The sequence below is a fragment of the Rhinatrema bivittatum genome, chromosome 5 (assembly GCF_901001135.1).
Source record: "Rhinatrema bivittatum chromosome 5, aRhiBiv1.1, whole genome shotgun sequence".
Classification (NCBI taxonomy): domain Eukaryota; kingdom Metazoa; phylum Chordata; class Amphibia; order Gymnophiona; family Rhinatrematidae; genus Rhinatrema; species Rhinatrema bivittatum.
This window is the reverse complement of record NC_042619.1, coordinates 307,376,390-307,390,598: the sequence shown is the minus strand read 5'-3', so window position 1 is coordinate 307,390,598 and position 14,209 is coordinate 307,376,390.

Below are 14,209 nucleotides of genomic sequence, written 5' to 3'. Positions count from 1 at the left end.
GTACTCCTGTAGCTTGATGACAGGATAAAAGCACTAGTTCCTCCCCCTGCAGCCCATTGGTCAGGTATCCCTTAATGGCCAATAGGCTGTAGCTGGAAGCAGAGCAGTGACGAGAGTACACTAACTCAGCTCTCTTGACCTCCAGGCTTGGAGGAAATTTTCCACAAATTATTTCTTTTCAGAATTTAATGCTGGAATGGATTACAGTGATGTAACAGCCTCTCTGAGCAATCAGATCTGACTGATTGTTACAATGGCTAGTTACATCCCAAAGTCACACTGATCGACCAAAGAGTTAAACCAAAAACACAACAGCAATTAAAAATCAGTTTAACATTTCTAAACCAAATGCAATTTGCGTGTGGTGTAAAAGGTAATAGCTGTAAAGTTTATGCTTAGCATCGTGTTGATGGAGGAAGGATGACTGCCTAAGATATAGCAGTAATGCCTTTTTTTTTTTTTTTTTTTAATGTTCTTACATAGTAACGGTTGGCAGAAGCCAACCAAATGGTCTGTCCAGTCTGCCCAGCAAGTTGGATATTATGGCAACTGCTCTCAGTGCTGGTTACCCCAAGCCTTATACTCAAGGTAGTAATATTTACAATCAAAACCAAGCAACTGTCTAACCCATAACAAAACTACTGCTAGTAACATTTCTACAGTGTGAACAGCCTTCTTGATAATTCAGACAATGCTGCATGAATGTACTTTGCTTTTGGCCTTGGCTGTAGAAGCAGTACTGTCCAGAAAATAATGTGGAAGCCGATTCAAAGCAGTAAGAATGTGATCAAATCAAAATTAGATCAGTGTCGAGAAATACTTTAAATATAAACAGTAAAAACCAATGCCTGACTCGGGCAGAGTTTTGCCCATACAATGTGGGCTGCTTCAGGGGCTATGTATTTAAAATAACAACGTGAAATAGAAGATGATCATTCAAATAATGTTAAAAACAGAAAATCCTCCACAGTAACTAGTGGTGCAGCTATAGACATCAGCTTTAATGTTACAGTACTGCAGAGCATGAATGCACACGTCTGCATCAGGATACCGGGCATTGGTTTTTACTGTTTATAACTAAAGTATTTCTTGACCTGCAAAGCAGTATTATACTACAAAATGCATTTTTGCAAATGTCTGCATATCAGTACCCCAACCTGTAAAAGTCAGGGCCCAGCATTGGCTGTCGTCTGCATCCAGTTCCCCTGGTGTTGAAGCAGAGAGCGACATTACAGTTGCATCAAAGCTAATTAGACTGCAAATGCAAAAGTGTTTCTAATTCGCAGCTCTGCCCTGCATCTGTGGCCTTTGTGCGGGCAGGTCACCCCCCAAGCCTTATGTTAAGGGTAGTAACTGCCCCTGTATGCAGGTTACCCCCATCCAAAATGTTGTATGTAAAGTTAGTAATCACCGGTTACCCATTTCAGTCCTCGAGCCTCTGCTGTGGCTTGATTCAAATTCTTCAGCCAAGACCCTGCTGCTGGCCTTCTCCAATGACTGCTCAAGGGGGTGGTATGGAGCTGATGCTCTCTACCCCTTTTACAGCATTTGCCTGAAAATACCTCCCTTTTACACCCACTCCCGCAGCAAAAAGAGAACCACAGGCAATGTGTGTGTATATATATATCTTTAATTTGTAGATTTCAAAAAGTACTTTAAAACACTGGATTCTTTGACCTGAGCAGAACAGGTGAGGATAATGCCACATACTGAAGGAAAAATAGCCTTTATTGGCACACAGGGCACCTGAGGTGGCACTGGATCTCCCACTGCAGGCAACTAGCAGTAATATACCAGATCCCTGCTCCAAAACAAACATTCAGCTGACATCTTTGACCTTACAGCATGGCCCTACAGGGTGGAGTCCTTCAGCTAAGAGTGGGGCAGTGGACTGCTAGCTGAAAGCACAGCTATTCAGATTAACGCTAGTCCAGCCTTGCCCACTGTAGCAAATTTTGAAAACTGCTCTCAAAAATAATATTGAGCCATGTAAATTGGCCGATGTGGAAAAAAAAAAAAAAAGGATAGCCTCAACCCTACTAGAAGCAGATGGCAGGAGGGGGCTTTCACAGCATCTGTACTTTCAGCTACACTACTAGGAGACATTTATAGGGCAGGGGGAAAAAAAAAAGCATGCAGGCATGTAAAGTATACGTGCTCTTGTAACCCTCCCTTCCTGCCCATGACCATCTACCAACAACAGGTGCAAAGTGTACAGTTGGCACATGGACTTTCTGCTATCTTAAATTTCAGAGAAATGGGTGGAGTAGTGTCCCTTTTAAAATCTGCTACAGCGTACATCCAGAACACCCAGAGCTAGTTAAAAATTGCCCCCCTTTTATGATATTTTAAGCTATACGTTTTCCAAAATGCTGATTCTGTGAGCAAAAAAAAAAAACAAAAAACAACCCAATCCATAGGAAAAAGCTCCAGGCTGGCACACAAAGACCATAAAACTGGAGAAAAGAAAAAGATGGCCTACACTTTTCAACCCTTGACCCAGCCCCCCGTGCCGGTGGGGGAAGAATAAGAAGAAACTACATTACTGCTTCCTTGCATTGGCAAGAGACGGTGACCCGGGTTAAGAGGGAATGGCCAGTCTATAAATTGCTAGAAGGAACTTTGTGGCAGAAGCCATGACTTTGCACCACCCATAACCAAGCTGCTCCTACAAATCGGCTGCTTGTACTTGATGTGGAGTTGGCAGTCTAATAACAAGATATCACCTAAAACTAAAAAGGTCAACAATACGGACTAAACACAACAAACACACTACTTTATAAATAACCTGTAAAATAAGAAGAATCACCCCAGCAGGGCTAGCAGGAAAGAAACCAAGCAGGCTCAGGTAGCTACTGCAGGAGGGGCAGAAGTTAGGGAAAAAGGGGGTTAAGAATGGGTGTTAGGAAAGAGAAAAATAATGAATTTGTGGAGGGAAGTAGGTAAGAATGTGAAAGAGAGATAGAGGACTTAAGAGACAAAAGAATGGAAGGGTAGGAGAGAGAAGAATGTAAAAAATAAAAAGGGAGAGGTCTAGGTCGATTCTTAAGGAAGAGGATGCTGGGAAAGAGAAAGGGAGCAGATGGGAGAGATAAATATAAGGTTGATGGGGGTAAGAGGCAAATGGGGAGAGGTGGGGGAAGCAAAGGGAATGGAAGTGTAGAAGACAGTACGGTTAGAGAGGTGAAAAAAGCTGGGACAAGAGAAGAGATGGAAGCAGGGAACAGAGTACTGGGGAATGAAATCCAGAAGAGAGGTAGAGGGATCAAGAACCAGGGTAGAGGGACAGGATGCAGGATTTGGTGCTGGTAGTGGTGGAGGGAAAGAGAGAGAAATCCAGGGCAATAATAGAAGAGTAAGGGAATAAGAACAGACAGAAAAAAAAACATGTAAGTAGAGGGAGGAGAGCATGCAAGAAGGGAGAAGAAAGAAAAAGAATGAAGCATTAAAAAAAAAAAAACAAAAAAAACAGCTTTCTGAACTGAAAGGATTGTTGTGATCAGTTCATGTGGCATCCAGGCAAGCTCCTATAAAGTCCAAATTATAAAAGAGTTGGCTCCATATTGGATGTTGGGAAACTGATGATGAATCCTAGAGCTTGAAGAGCATTCATGGCACAAGAGTGTGGCAGACCAAGCTTCCTGAAGGCCAGTCGTTTATATATGGGGAAAAAAAAATACATTGTTTGTTTAGATGAGCAGCAACAACTGAAACACTTTGTAACACCCTAAGATGGGGAGGGAGAACACATTGATTGCTGGCTATGGTAAACTGTAGAAATTCCCTGTGAACTAGAATATGCATAGAGTGGTTAGCCAATTTCTGATTAAGAGAGGATGGTGGCTTGAGAGTTCAGGCTGAATTTTTCCTTCTGCAGGAGTTTGAGATCCAAGGGCCTTGGCAAGAACCTCACATTCAAAACCGTATCCTTGTTGTACGATCTTTAATACCCATTAGTCTATAGAAATCAGGGACCATAGGAAGCTGAAGTGGTGGCTGTTTAAATCTAATAGGGAAGCTTTTTTTTTTTTAGTGTCTTGGGATTAGATTTAGTTTACAACTGTTGTCCAGATTTGTGCTCTTTTCCCCCTCTACTACCATTGCATGCATGGCTGCTGAAAACAAAAGTTTGGTACTTTCTTCTTGAACAGAAGTACTGTCCTCCTGAAGCAAGGAGGTTGGCTTTTCCTACGTGTAAGATGGCTGCTCAGCCGTCACTGCTGCCAGGGTGTGGAGAACAGCAGTGAGCTGTAATAAGATCCACTCTTCCTTTTACTTTTTCTCCAAAAAGATTAGCCCCTGTACCTCAGCAAGCTTCTCATGAACCTCTTTTCGAAGGCTGGAAGCTAAAAGTCACGCGAGCCTGCTAGCTCCAATAAATATTACAAAAGTCCCGGAAATAGCAGCATAAACTGATTGAATTAGACATTTTCCACATTCTTCTTTTTGTAATATATACGTGAAGCAAGCCCTAGCCAATCTGAAGGAACATGTTGCCAGAGATCGATGTCTTGCAGCTTGTGTAAGGAGTTATCTATATACATACTGAACCATATATAATGGATGAGCAGCTATCCTAGACAGTAGCATAGCTGACTGAAATATTTTTCTCTCTATTATCCAGTAATTTGAAATCTTTTCCCAGAGAGCTGCTGGAATGTGCCTTAAGCCTATCTTTTTTTTATGTTTTTTGTGAGCTAATTTCACTGCTCCAGCTTCATGAGCAAGCTACACCTTTTGATGACCAGGACAACACTGAACTGTACTGGAGATCCAGTTGCCCTGCTCCTGCTAATGTAGACAAGAGCATTTGCACATTCTGATCTGAAGTCTAGCAATATTTGAGTTATCTTTCATCCAAAGACATTAAGGCAGGTTACATTTCTAAAATATGTAATAGTGCTGTAGTAGTCTGAACTGGAACAGCTACTACATGTATTGAAGCTTGAATATTCTTTAGGACACCAAATATCTTATCTCCATCTCCTGCATCTTCTTATAAAGTGAATGAAATGCTTATTTATTTTAAAGACAGAGGCAGGATGAGACATATCCTCAGCTGGGGCTATATTTCTGGGAGGTGGTGCAGAGGGAAGTGATAGAAGAGTAGTGGATTCATCCCCTTCAGAATGGTATGACAAAGCATAGGAGGATTGTGCCCCTAGCACAGGCTTGGAAGAGTGAACCCAGGGACTGCTGACTGACAGGTTAAGGCACAGTACAGAATTGCAAGACGTGGAGCTAGAGGCAAGATCAAGGCAGGTGGAGTCCAGGCAGAAGCAGAAGATCAGCAAGGCTCAGAGCAGGCAGCAGCTGGAAGCAAGGTTTCAATCAGAGCCAGAAACAGGAATAGCCAGATACAGAGGAACAAAGAAGCAGGAGGTGTTTGTTAGGCACCTGGGCAAAGGAGTGAGCTTCCTTTGATGGAGGAGCAGTGCAGATGTCATCAGTCCGTGCCACTGGAAATGCCTAGATGCTGGCTCTAAAAAGCTGGTAAATTACTATGAGCCCTTATGATGAAAGGTCTCACTCGAGCACAGGACTGTGAGGTACATGGCACCCACCACCGTGTAGCACTCCATGGTCAGCAGCATTTTACAGACCCTGCTGGTGAGGAGGATCTTCTGAGGGTGTCCTAGTCTATTGCTAAAGGTCACATATGAGTCTTAGACGGTGACTGAGTTTGTCTCCTTTCTTTGCACTGATGTGGTGAAAGCGTGGATAACGTTTCCACAATAGGGACTAGTCACTCCAGCCTATGAAAGATTTGTTCCAGTTGCAAAGGAAGAGGCAGAGAATCTATTACAGTTATAAAACATTGTTTTTGATATGTGCAAGTCATGGTTTTCCTCACAGAAGGGAGGATATGCATATGGGGGAGGAAGGAACAGTAGAAGCACTATCTATTCTAGACCTAGCCTTGAAAGAGGTTGGTTGGTAGTAGATTCAGAATGAAGCACCCTTTGTTTCTCAGCAGGGAGAAGGATGCAATGCTTCTACTTGCTAGCACCAGCATAGCACCTGCAACAATGGTGGCCAAAGTCTTTTTATGCATGGACAGGGCTGATCTTGGCTCCGGCAGAGGCTGAGAGACATCCCTCATTGGTGAAGGCGGAATGGTGCCTTTGGCAATAATTCTCCAAATCATAGCTAGTAGTAGGAGAAGACGCTGCCTTTTATTGATGAGTGACTGGTCCCTCAGCTGTAGGTAGTTCTCTTTAGAGCAGTGGAAGAGCAACAAAATACAACATGCAGGCAAAAAAAAATGCAACTAGCAGTTGAAGGCAAGAGAGCAAGAGTCCTTTCACACAAGTGGAAGAAAAAAAAAAAAAAAGGCTCACGGGCAGAGCTGCACAATTTTTATGAACTCTGAGAAAGCTTTTCTATCAGTTAACATGCAGGCCCAGTTCAGATCCTGCTTGTCCATGGAGAAATATGGTACTGCTCTATAGGCTATCATCCCTCACTCCCAGCCCTAGACCTATAGTACTACCACCTGAAAACATATTGCCATGAGGGTGGGATTAATGGAAAATCAGCTACAGCCATAACCAAAACAAGCAGGAGGTGCATAGCCTATCAGCCTTAGAAAGAGTTAAAAAGAAAAAAAAAAGGCTGCATGAAGGTGACACCCCTTTTATTCCCACTGAACGCTTTAATCTGTGCTTCTAATTTATCTGGTGGGTTAGAACAAGCTTCCCAGGACTCTCAGTGATAAAGCCTCAGCATCACATTAGGGTTAGGGCTCACCCCAGCAGCGGCTATCATCGTCCTTCTCTCCCTAGGGGTAGAAGTAGGATACCTCTGGGTTAGCACAGCTCAGCCAACCACTGAAAAACAAAAGAATAGGCCTAGAAGCTCCTGCATTGTAGTGCTACAGCCTGAGCCCTGGCTGCAGCGTACCAAAACCCATTTCAAGCAGCAAATGCAGGAGTTTAATACACTGATCAGCTGCAGATCCCTTTTAAAAGGGCTTGCACTGGCCTTCCCCCTAATACATGGAGAATTATAATGCCAGCTCACAGAATCTAGCTCCCCTACTGAGAAATTACTACTTACCGGATAATTTCCTTTTCTTTAGAGCAGTCAGATGAATCCAGAACAGGTGGGTTATGCACCTCCAGCAGGAGATGGAACACACTGATGTCACAGTATATCACCCCCTCTAGTGACATCATCCCACCAGCATTCTCTTTACATTTAATGGTGGACAAACTAGCAAAAAACTTGATGAAAAACAGATAATTTCAATACTCTGCCAACAGGAAACCGTGTGCTCAGATAAGAATATAGTAACATTAGGCTAGGGCCTAGAGTAACACTTACCAGTAATTCCTGTAATGTAGTCGCACAGGAGGACCATAATGCGGTCAGTTGGCAGTCAAGGGAGGGAAGCTGATTCATCTGACTGTCCTAAAAGAAAAAAGGAAATTATCAGGTAAGTAATAATTTCTTATTTCTTAGCATCCAGTCAGATGAATCCAGAACAAGTGGGATGTACCCAAGCTACTCCTGAATAGGACAGGAGGCTGCCTACGGTCCTGTCAAAACCGCATGCGCAAAGGCTGCATCCTCCCGGGCCTGCACATCTAGTGACAAAACCTGGAAAAGGTGGGTAAGGAGGATCATATTGCCACTCGGCCAATGTCAATGGGAGACAGCAACCCAACTGCCACCCATGACACTGCTTGAGCCCTAGTGGAATGAGCCCTAACCTGACTGATGCTGGCATTTCTAATGTATGCTGCCATGACTACCTCCTTAATCCAGCATGCTAGTGTAGCCCACTAGGCCAGTTCTCCTTGTTTAGTACCCCCGTGAAGAACAAACAGGTGATTTGTTTTCCGTAAAGTCTCACTAACCTCCACCAGATGATGTCTCTCGATATCCAAGGGCCACAATAGATGATACTCCTCTACATTTCTCTCTGTCCAGAGACGGCAGGGAGATGGACTGATTCAAGTGAAATTCAGTGACCATCTTTAGTTAAAAAAAAAAAAACGGAACAGTACACTGCTGTGAGCTGTATCACCCTGAGAGGCATCCGGAGGAAAGGATCCCGGCAAGACAAGGCCTGCAGTTCAGAAACTCTCCACACAGAACAAAAAATTGCCACAAGAAACACAGTTTAAGGTCAGTAACTGCAAGGACAGGCTATACATCAATCTAAACATAGGACCCACTAAGAAATCCAAGAGCAAATTAAGATGCCATAAGGGTACTGGAAACCGCAAGGGAAGATGATGTTTCACTCCTTTCAGGAAACGGGCCACATCAGGATGAGCTGACAAGGAACCACCATTCACCTGACCCCTGAAAAAGGCAAGAGAGGCTTATTGTACATTTAAGGAATTAAGGGTCAAATCTTTATTCAAGCCATCCTGCAAAAATTCCAAAATGAGCAGGATCTTGGCTGAATGAGGAAGAGACCCTCGATCCTTATACCAGGCCTCAAAACATTCACCAAACTCACAAATAGACCAAGGAAGTGGAGAACTTTCTATCCCTACGCAAAGTGGAAATCACTGCCACAGAGTATCCACATTTCAGCAAACAAGCCCTCTCAAGGGCCATACCGTAAGACAAAATAGAGAGTTGGCTCTTCGTGAAAATCCAGAACCTGACTTAGCAGGTTCCTGGGTGCCGGCAGTAAAGGGGAGAGTTCTCTAGGAGTCACCGCAAATCCACTTACCACGGCCTCCTGGGCCAATCTGGAGCAACCAAGAGCACCATCTGACCAACATGGGCCATGGAGGAACAACATAAGCAACTTGTCTTACAGCCACTCCTGCACTAGGGCATTGATCCCCAATGACTTCAGCTCTCTCCTGTGACTGAAGAATCGTGGAACTTTTGCACTGCGAGAAGTAACCAGGAGGTCTAGGAACGGGGAACCCCAGCAATCCAGGATCAGCTGAAAAATACCTCATCTGACAAAGCCCATTCTCTTGGGTTGAGACTCTCCCTGCTGAGAAAAAGTCTGCTCTTGCATTGTTCTGCTATGTGCAAGGATGAGATCTGGAGATGCACTTCTGCCCATTTCATAAGCTGATCTATTTTCTGCGACACTTGCTGGCTCTTGGTTCCTCCCTGCCAATTGATGTAAGCCACAGTGGATGCACTGTCTGACATTATCCAGACCGATTGACTCTGCAAACATGCCAACCGTGCCACCCTGGCTTCTAGTAGATTGACTCCTCTGTATTCCAGCGCCCTTGTGCAGTCATATACTGATAGTGAGCTCCCCAACCAAGGAGGCACACATCTGTCGTCAGTACTAACCAATCTGTGGTGCTAGGGAAACTCCCTTTCTTAGCTGATCTGCCTGCAGCCACCACTGCAGTTGAGTGGAGACCTCCATCGGCAGATGGAGCCGAATTGAATAGTCCTGAGACTTTAAGAACATAAGAAATTGCCATGCTGGGTCAGACCAAGGGTCCATCAAGCCCAGCATTCTGTTTCCAACAGAGGCCAAAACCAGGCCACAAGAACCTGGCAATTACCCAAACACTAAGAAGATCCCATGCTACTGATGCAATTAATAGCAGTGGCTATTCCCTAAGTAAAATTGATTAATAGCCATTAATGGACTTCTCCTCCAAGAACTTATCCAAACCTTTTTTGAACCCAGCTACACTAACCACATCCTCTGGCAACAAATTCCAGAGCTTTATTGTGCGTTGAGTGAAAAAGAATTTTCTCCGATTAGTCTTAAATGTGCTACTTGCTAACTTCATGGAATGCCCCCTAGTCCTTCTATTATTCGAAAGTGAAAATAACCGAGTCACATCTACTCGTTCAAGACCTCTCATGATCTTAAAGACCTCTATCATATCCCCCCTCAGCCGTCTCTTCTCCAAGCTGAACAGCCCTAACCTCTTCAGCCTTTCTTCATAGGGAAGCTGTTCCATCCCCTTTATCATTTTGGTTTATCACTTTGAGTTTCACCGAGACAGCAGGGAATGATGAAGAGGACACATATGGGCCCTCGCCCATGGGACCACTTCCAGAGTCACCGCCGTTAACCCAAGTAACATGGTAATGTCGGCAGAAAAAGACCAAATGGTCCATCTAGTCTGCCCAGCAAGTTTCTTATGGTATTTATTTATTGAAAAGAAGTACTTGCAGGTAGGACCATCCGGTCGGATGCAGTGTTCAATAAACAGTTGGAGCTGACTCATCAACTTATGAATGCACGCTTCTGGCAGGAAATCTTTGCCCTGCCTCATATTAAACTGAACTGAGCACAATCTTTCCATGCAAAAATGCGTCATCTGCAGATGATGGTTGACACTTGAGATCCAGGATGGGACAAAATGAGTCCTCCTTCTTGGGCACAATGAAATATATGGAATAACGACCCATATTTTTTTTTAGATTTGGACACTGGAACCACAGCCCTCAGACTGAGGAGCCTTGCCAATACAGTTTCCACTACCATCTTCTGTGGCGAGTGGCAGAGAGACATCATGAACACATTCTGAGGAACTCCAGCATATATCCTTCTTGTATCACCTCCAGGACCCATTGATCTGATGTGATCTCAACCCACCTCTGAGAAAAAAACAAAACAAACGTCCCCCTATCTCCTGTTCCCGATGGTGGGTTGGCAAACCTTCATTGGAAGGGTTGGGAGGTTCCACTACCTGAATCCATGCCCCTTCTTGCCTGTCGCAGTTGAAAGGATCGAGACCTACCAAATGGTAGAGTTCTCTGAAGGATCGTTCTTCTATAGGGACGAAGACACCTGGATCCTCTAGTACCACCTGTCATGTTAAGAGTGTGGCATCTGCTTCTTATCCTCTAGCTAATGAGGACTGGGGATTCACCCCACTTACTGGCCAAGTTTTCCAACTCACTCCCAAATAAAAGTGAGCCTTTAAAAGGGCAATTTGGTAAGTTAGCCCTGGCTATCGCATCAGCTGACCAATTTCTCAGCCATAACTAACACCTGGCCTCTACAATGGAAGCCACTCCTCTGGGTGAAGAGCAGACAAAATCATAGCCCACATCTGCCAAACACACAGCAGCTGGCTCCATAATGACCATGGAGTTCACCCCAGAGTCATTGACCTCCTGGGAGAGAAATAAACAAGACCGAGCCACCAGCGAAAAACAAGAAGTGATCTGCAAGGTTATTGCCACTGCATCAAATACTTGCTTGATAATCTCAATTCTAACATGAGCATCCTAGGCTGTTCCTCCTTCCACGGGAATAGTGGTCTGCTTGGAGACTGCATACACAAGTGTATCTACTTTTGGAAAATGCTAATGTTCTCTTGCCACTGGATCCAAAGGATACAGGCCTTCTAAAACCCGATCCCCTTTGAAATTAGCCACTGGGACACCCCATTCAAGAACAATTAATTCTTGAATGGCTTCCATCTCGGGGAAAAAAAAACAAGAGGCCTTATGCAAGGAAACCAAAATGGGATTTTTCTTTGGCTCAGTCACAGCGTCTGCTCCAGGAACTCAAAAGCACATTCAAGGGCTGGGAAAGCAGAGCTGGCAGCTCATTTTTATGAAAGAACCGTAGCATAGTTCTATACGTTCTAATCCTGGAGGAATTTCACCATCCTCCAGGGAGTCCGGATTGGCGGCGTCATCCGTGCCATCCGGACCTCCATGGTGAAGGCCTGCTGCCACACTAGCAGTACTCTAGCACTTAACAGTAGGCCCCGGCAAGGTTCCTACCTGTGATTCTGCTCTGGAAGTATTAGAGAGGGCTGAAGATTGCCCCTGGAGAAAGGATTCAAATCCCTAGGGGAAAAAATAAATAAATAAATAAATAACTAAATACTCTACCCCTGAAAAGGTAGAAGCATCCAATCCAGGAGGTTCTTGAGGTGTACTCACTGAGCTACCATCCCCTGCTGAGGAACCAGTTAGGGGAGTTCCAAAATGGTGCCCCACCTGAGTTATCTGTACCCAGCCCTATATCCAGCTGGGAAGAACCAGGCTTAGAGAAATCAGCAGGCAGCAATTCTCCCTGAGCCTCCAAACAGCACTGGCCCAAGTTACCGGGCTGAGGAGCTTGAATATGACAGGCAAGTGCAAAGAGAAAGGCGCTTAGGTATCTTAAGAATAGGCTCTATATTGGCCGACAGTTGCTTAAGTGGCAGCCGGAGGTGTGCGTCTAGCTGGATTTTTTTTCTTGTATGTCCAAAAACACTAGGCATCCAACACTTAGGTGTCCCAATGCCTTATCAGCCCAAAACTAAGCACCAGAAAAACAATTTAAGCACACAATATAGCTTGGGCGCAGAAGTAAGGGTGTTGAGCCACTAGAGACACTGCTTTAACTTGGATGCATGGAATACAAGGCCCGACTAAGCATCCAAAAACTGGAAGCACAGCTAGACGCACACTCCAAACTGACAATCCTGTAGAGGGCAGCCTGAGAAAAGCATACAAAATGCCGTTGCAGCCTACCACATGGCGTGCAGCAAAAAAGCCTCAGAGCGGGGCCTAGGCTACAGAGGTTGCTCAAGCCACCAGGCTGCCCACGTCCTTTGTCCTCCCATGGCGCAGGACGAACGTTGGAACGGTGTGCCAAGCACGGAGACTGGGAAAAAGGAGGAAGCCCTACATTACAAAAGCCTCCTTTTAGGTCTCTGTAAATATATTTTATATCTTTAATTAAAAAAAAACAAAACACAACTTACCTGAGCTCAGCCTTACCTAGCTGAGTACAGAGACGGTCTCTGGCTGTGGGGGGAGAGGGCATATGCAGTCGCCGCCACACTTGGCTTCCTGACCTGCTGCCTTTCAGCCACTTAAGCAGCTAAGTCCATGCCCGCTGAGAAACCAGCTACCGGACAGAGTCACTCATCTGAGGGACCACAGAAATCACCTCAGGAATTCTCAACTGGGGGAGGGACCTTTTGGTATCACTGCAGGACAGTGGGGCAACATAATATCCTTAATTTTCCTTTTTCAAAATGAAGCAATCCCCAGTAGGGAGATGCACATCCATCATCTGCTGGAGTCTGAGAATACTGGCAGGCTGATGTCACTGCAAGGGAATATATATACTGTGACATCAGTTTGCTTGGACTCCATCTGCTGGTAGACATGCATAACCCACTTGATTCTGGATGCTAAGAAATTTTCCTTTTATTGAAAAGGGGGAGGGGAATAAAGAGCACTTGTATAACTATTTCTGGAATATCTCTATTGCTGCTGATTTGCCTCAGCAAAACCATGCTCTCTGACATTAGAGCCAGCTTGAGATAATAGCAAGCAGGCATTGACATCACACGAGCATAAGCTGTAGCAAAACTAATCACACCACATAAAAAACTGTGTCACAGCCAATGGTCTTGCAAACAGAACAAGAGAATGATGAAATCAGAGCACTGGACAGGAAACCACTTTTTAAAATTAAAAACACTCCTGTTTCAGGAGAGCAGTTTCCTTCTCTCTCAGGTGCCAGAAACTTAACTGAACATGCACCAGTTCCATGCTGTAGGAAATAAAGAGCACAGCCAAGATCCCTCACACCCTTCCTTAGGCCAAAACGCTGAAATCCGTAATTTATAAACAAATTCAATAATGACTGACAAACACTGTGGTAAAAGCAATGCTCTTAAAATAGAGTCTGCACTCTCCAACTCCGATTCATGAAACAGTGTTCCACGTCTACTGCCAGGAAGCTAAAAGGGGAGAAAGGAAGTATTTAGTCCAAACCAAGAAACTTCTCTTGTACAAAAGCCAAACTCAATACCAGCAATCGGTTACACTCAAGCACAGGTTACATGAAGAGGCCTCCTTTACAGGGAAGTGTCTCCCCTTACAGGACCAGAAGTTCATCAAGACCTTCTCTCCCTAAGGAATAAGGACTGTGATAGTGTTCAACTCTCAAACATTTGCAGGCAGGCTGGATCTAACTCCTATGCCCACAGCTCCTTAACAGGATCTCCCAAATTGTCCTTTGACATGGCCACAGGCCAGGCCTAGGCTAGGGCTAGCAGCAGGTTTGTGGGCATTTCGGAAGGCACTGGCTGCTGGGAGAATGGTTTTATAAAAGTTTTATCACACATCCCCATCCCTTTTAGTCCTCCACAGTTCCAAAAAAGAAAAAAAAATAAAGCTTTGATTAAAGAGCAGGTATTCTATTATATAAACCAAGAAAACCAAAATGTTTAAATCCCCCACCCATCATTCTTGATTTAAAAACAAAGCAAACAAAAAAATACCCCCTCATCCA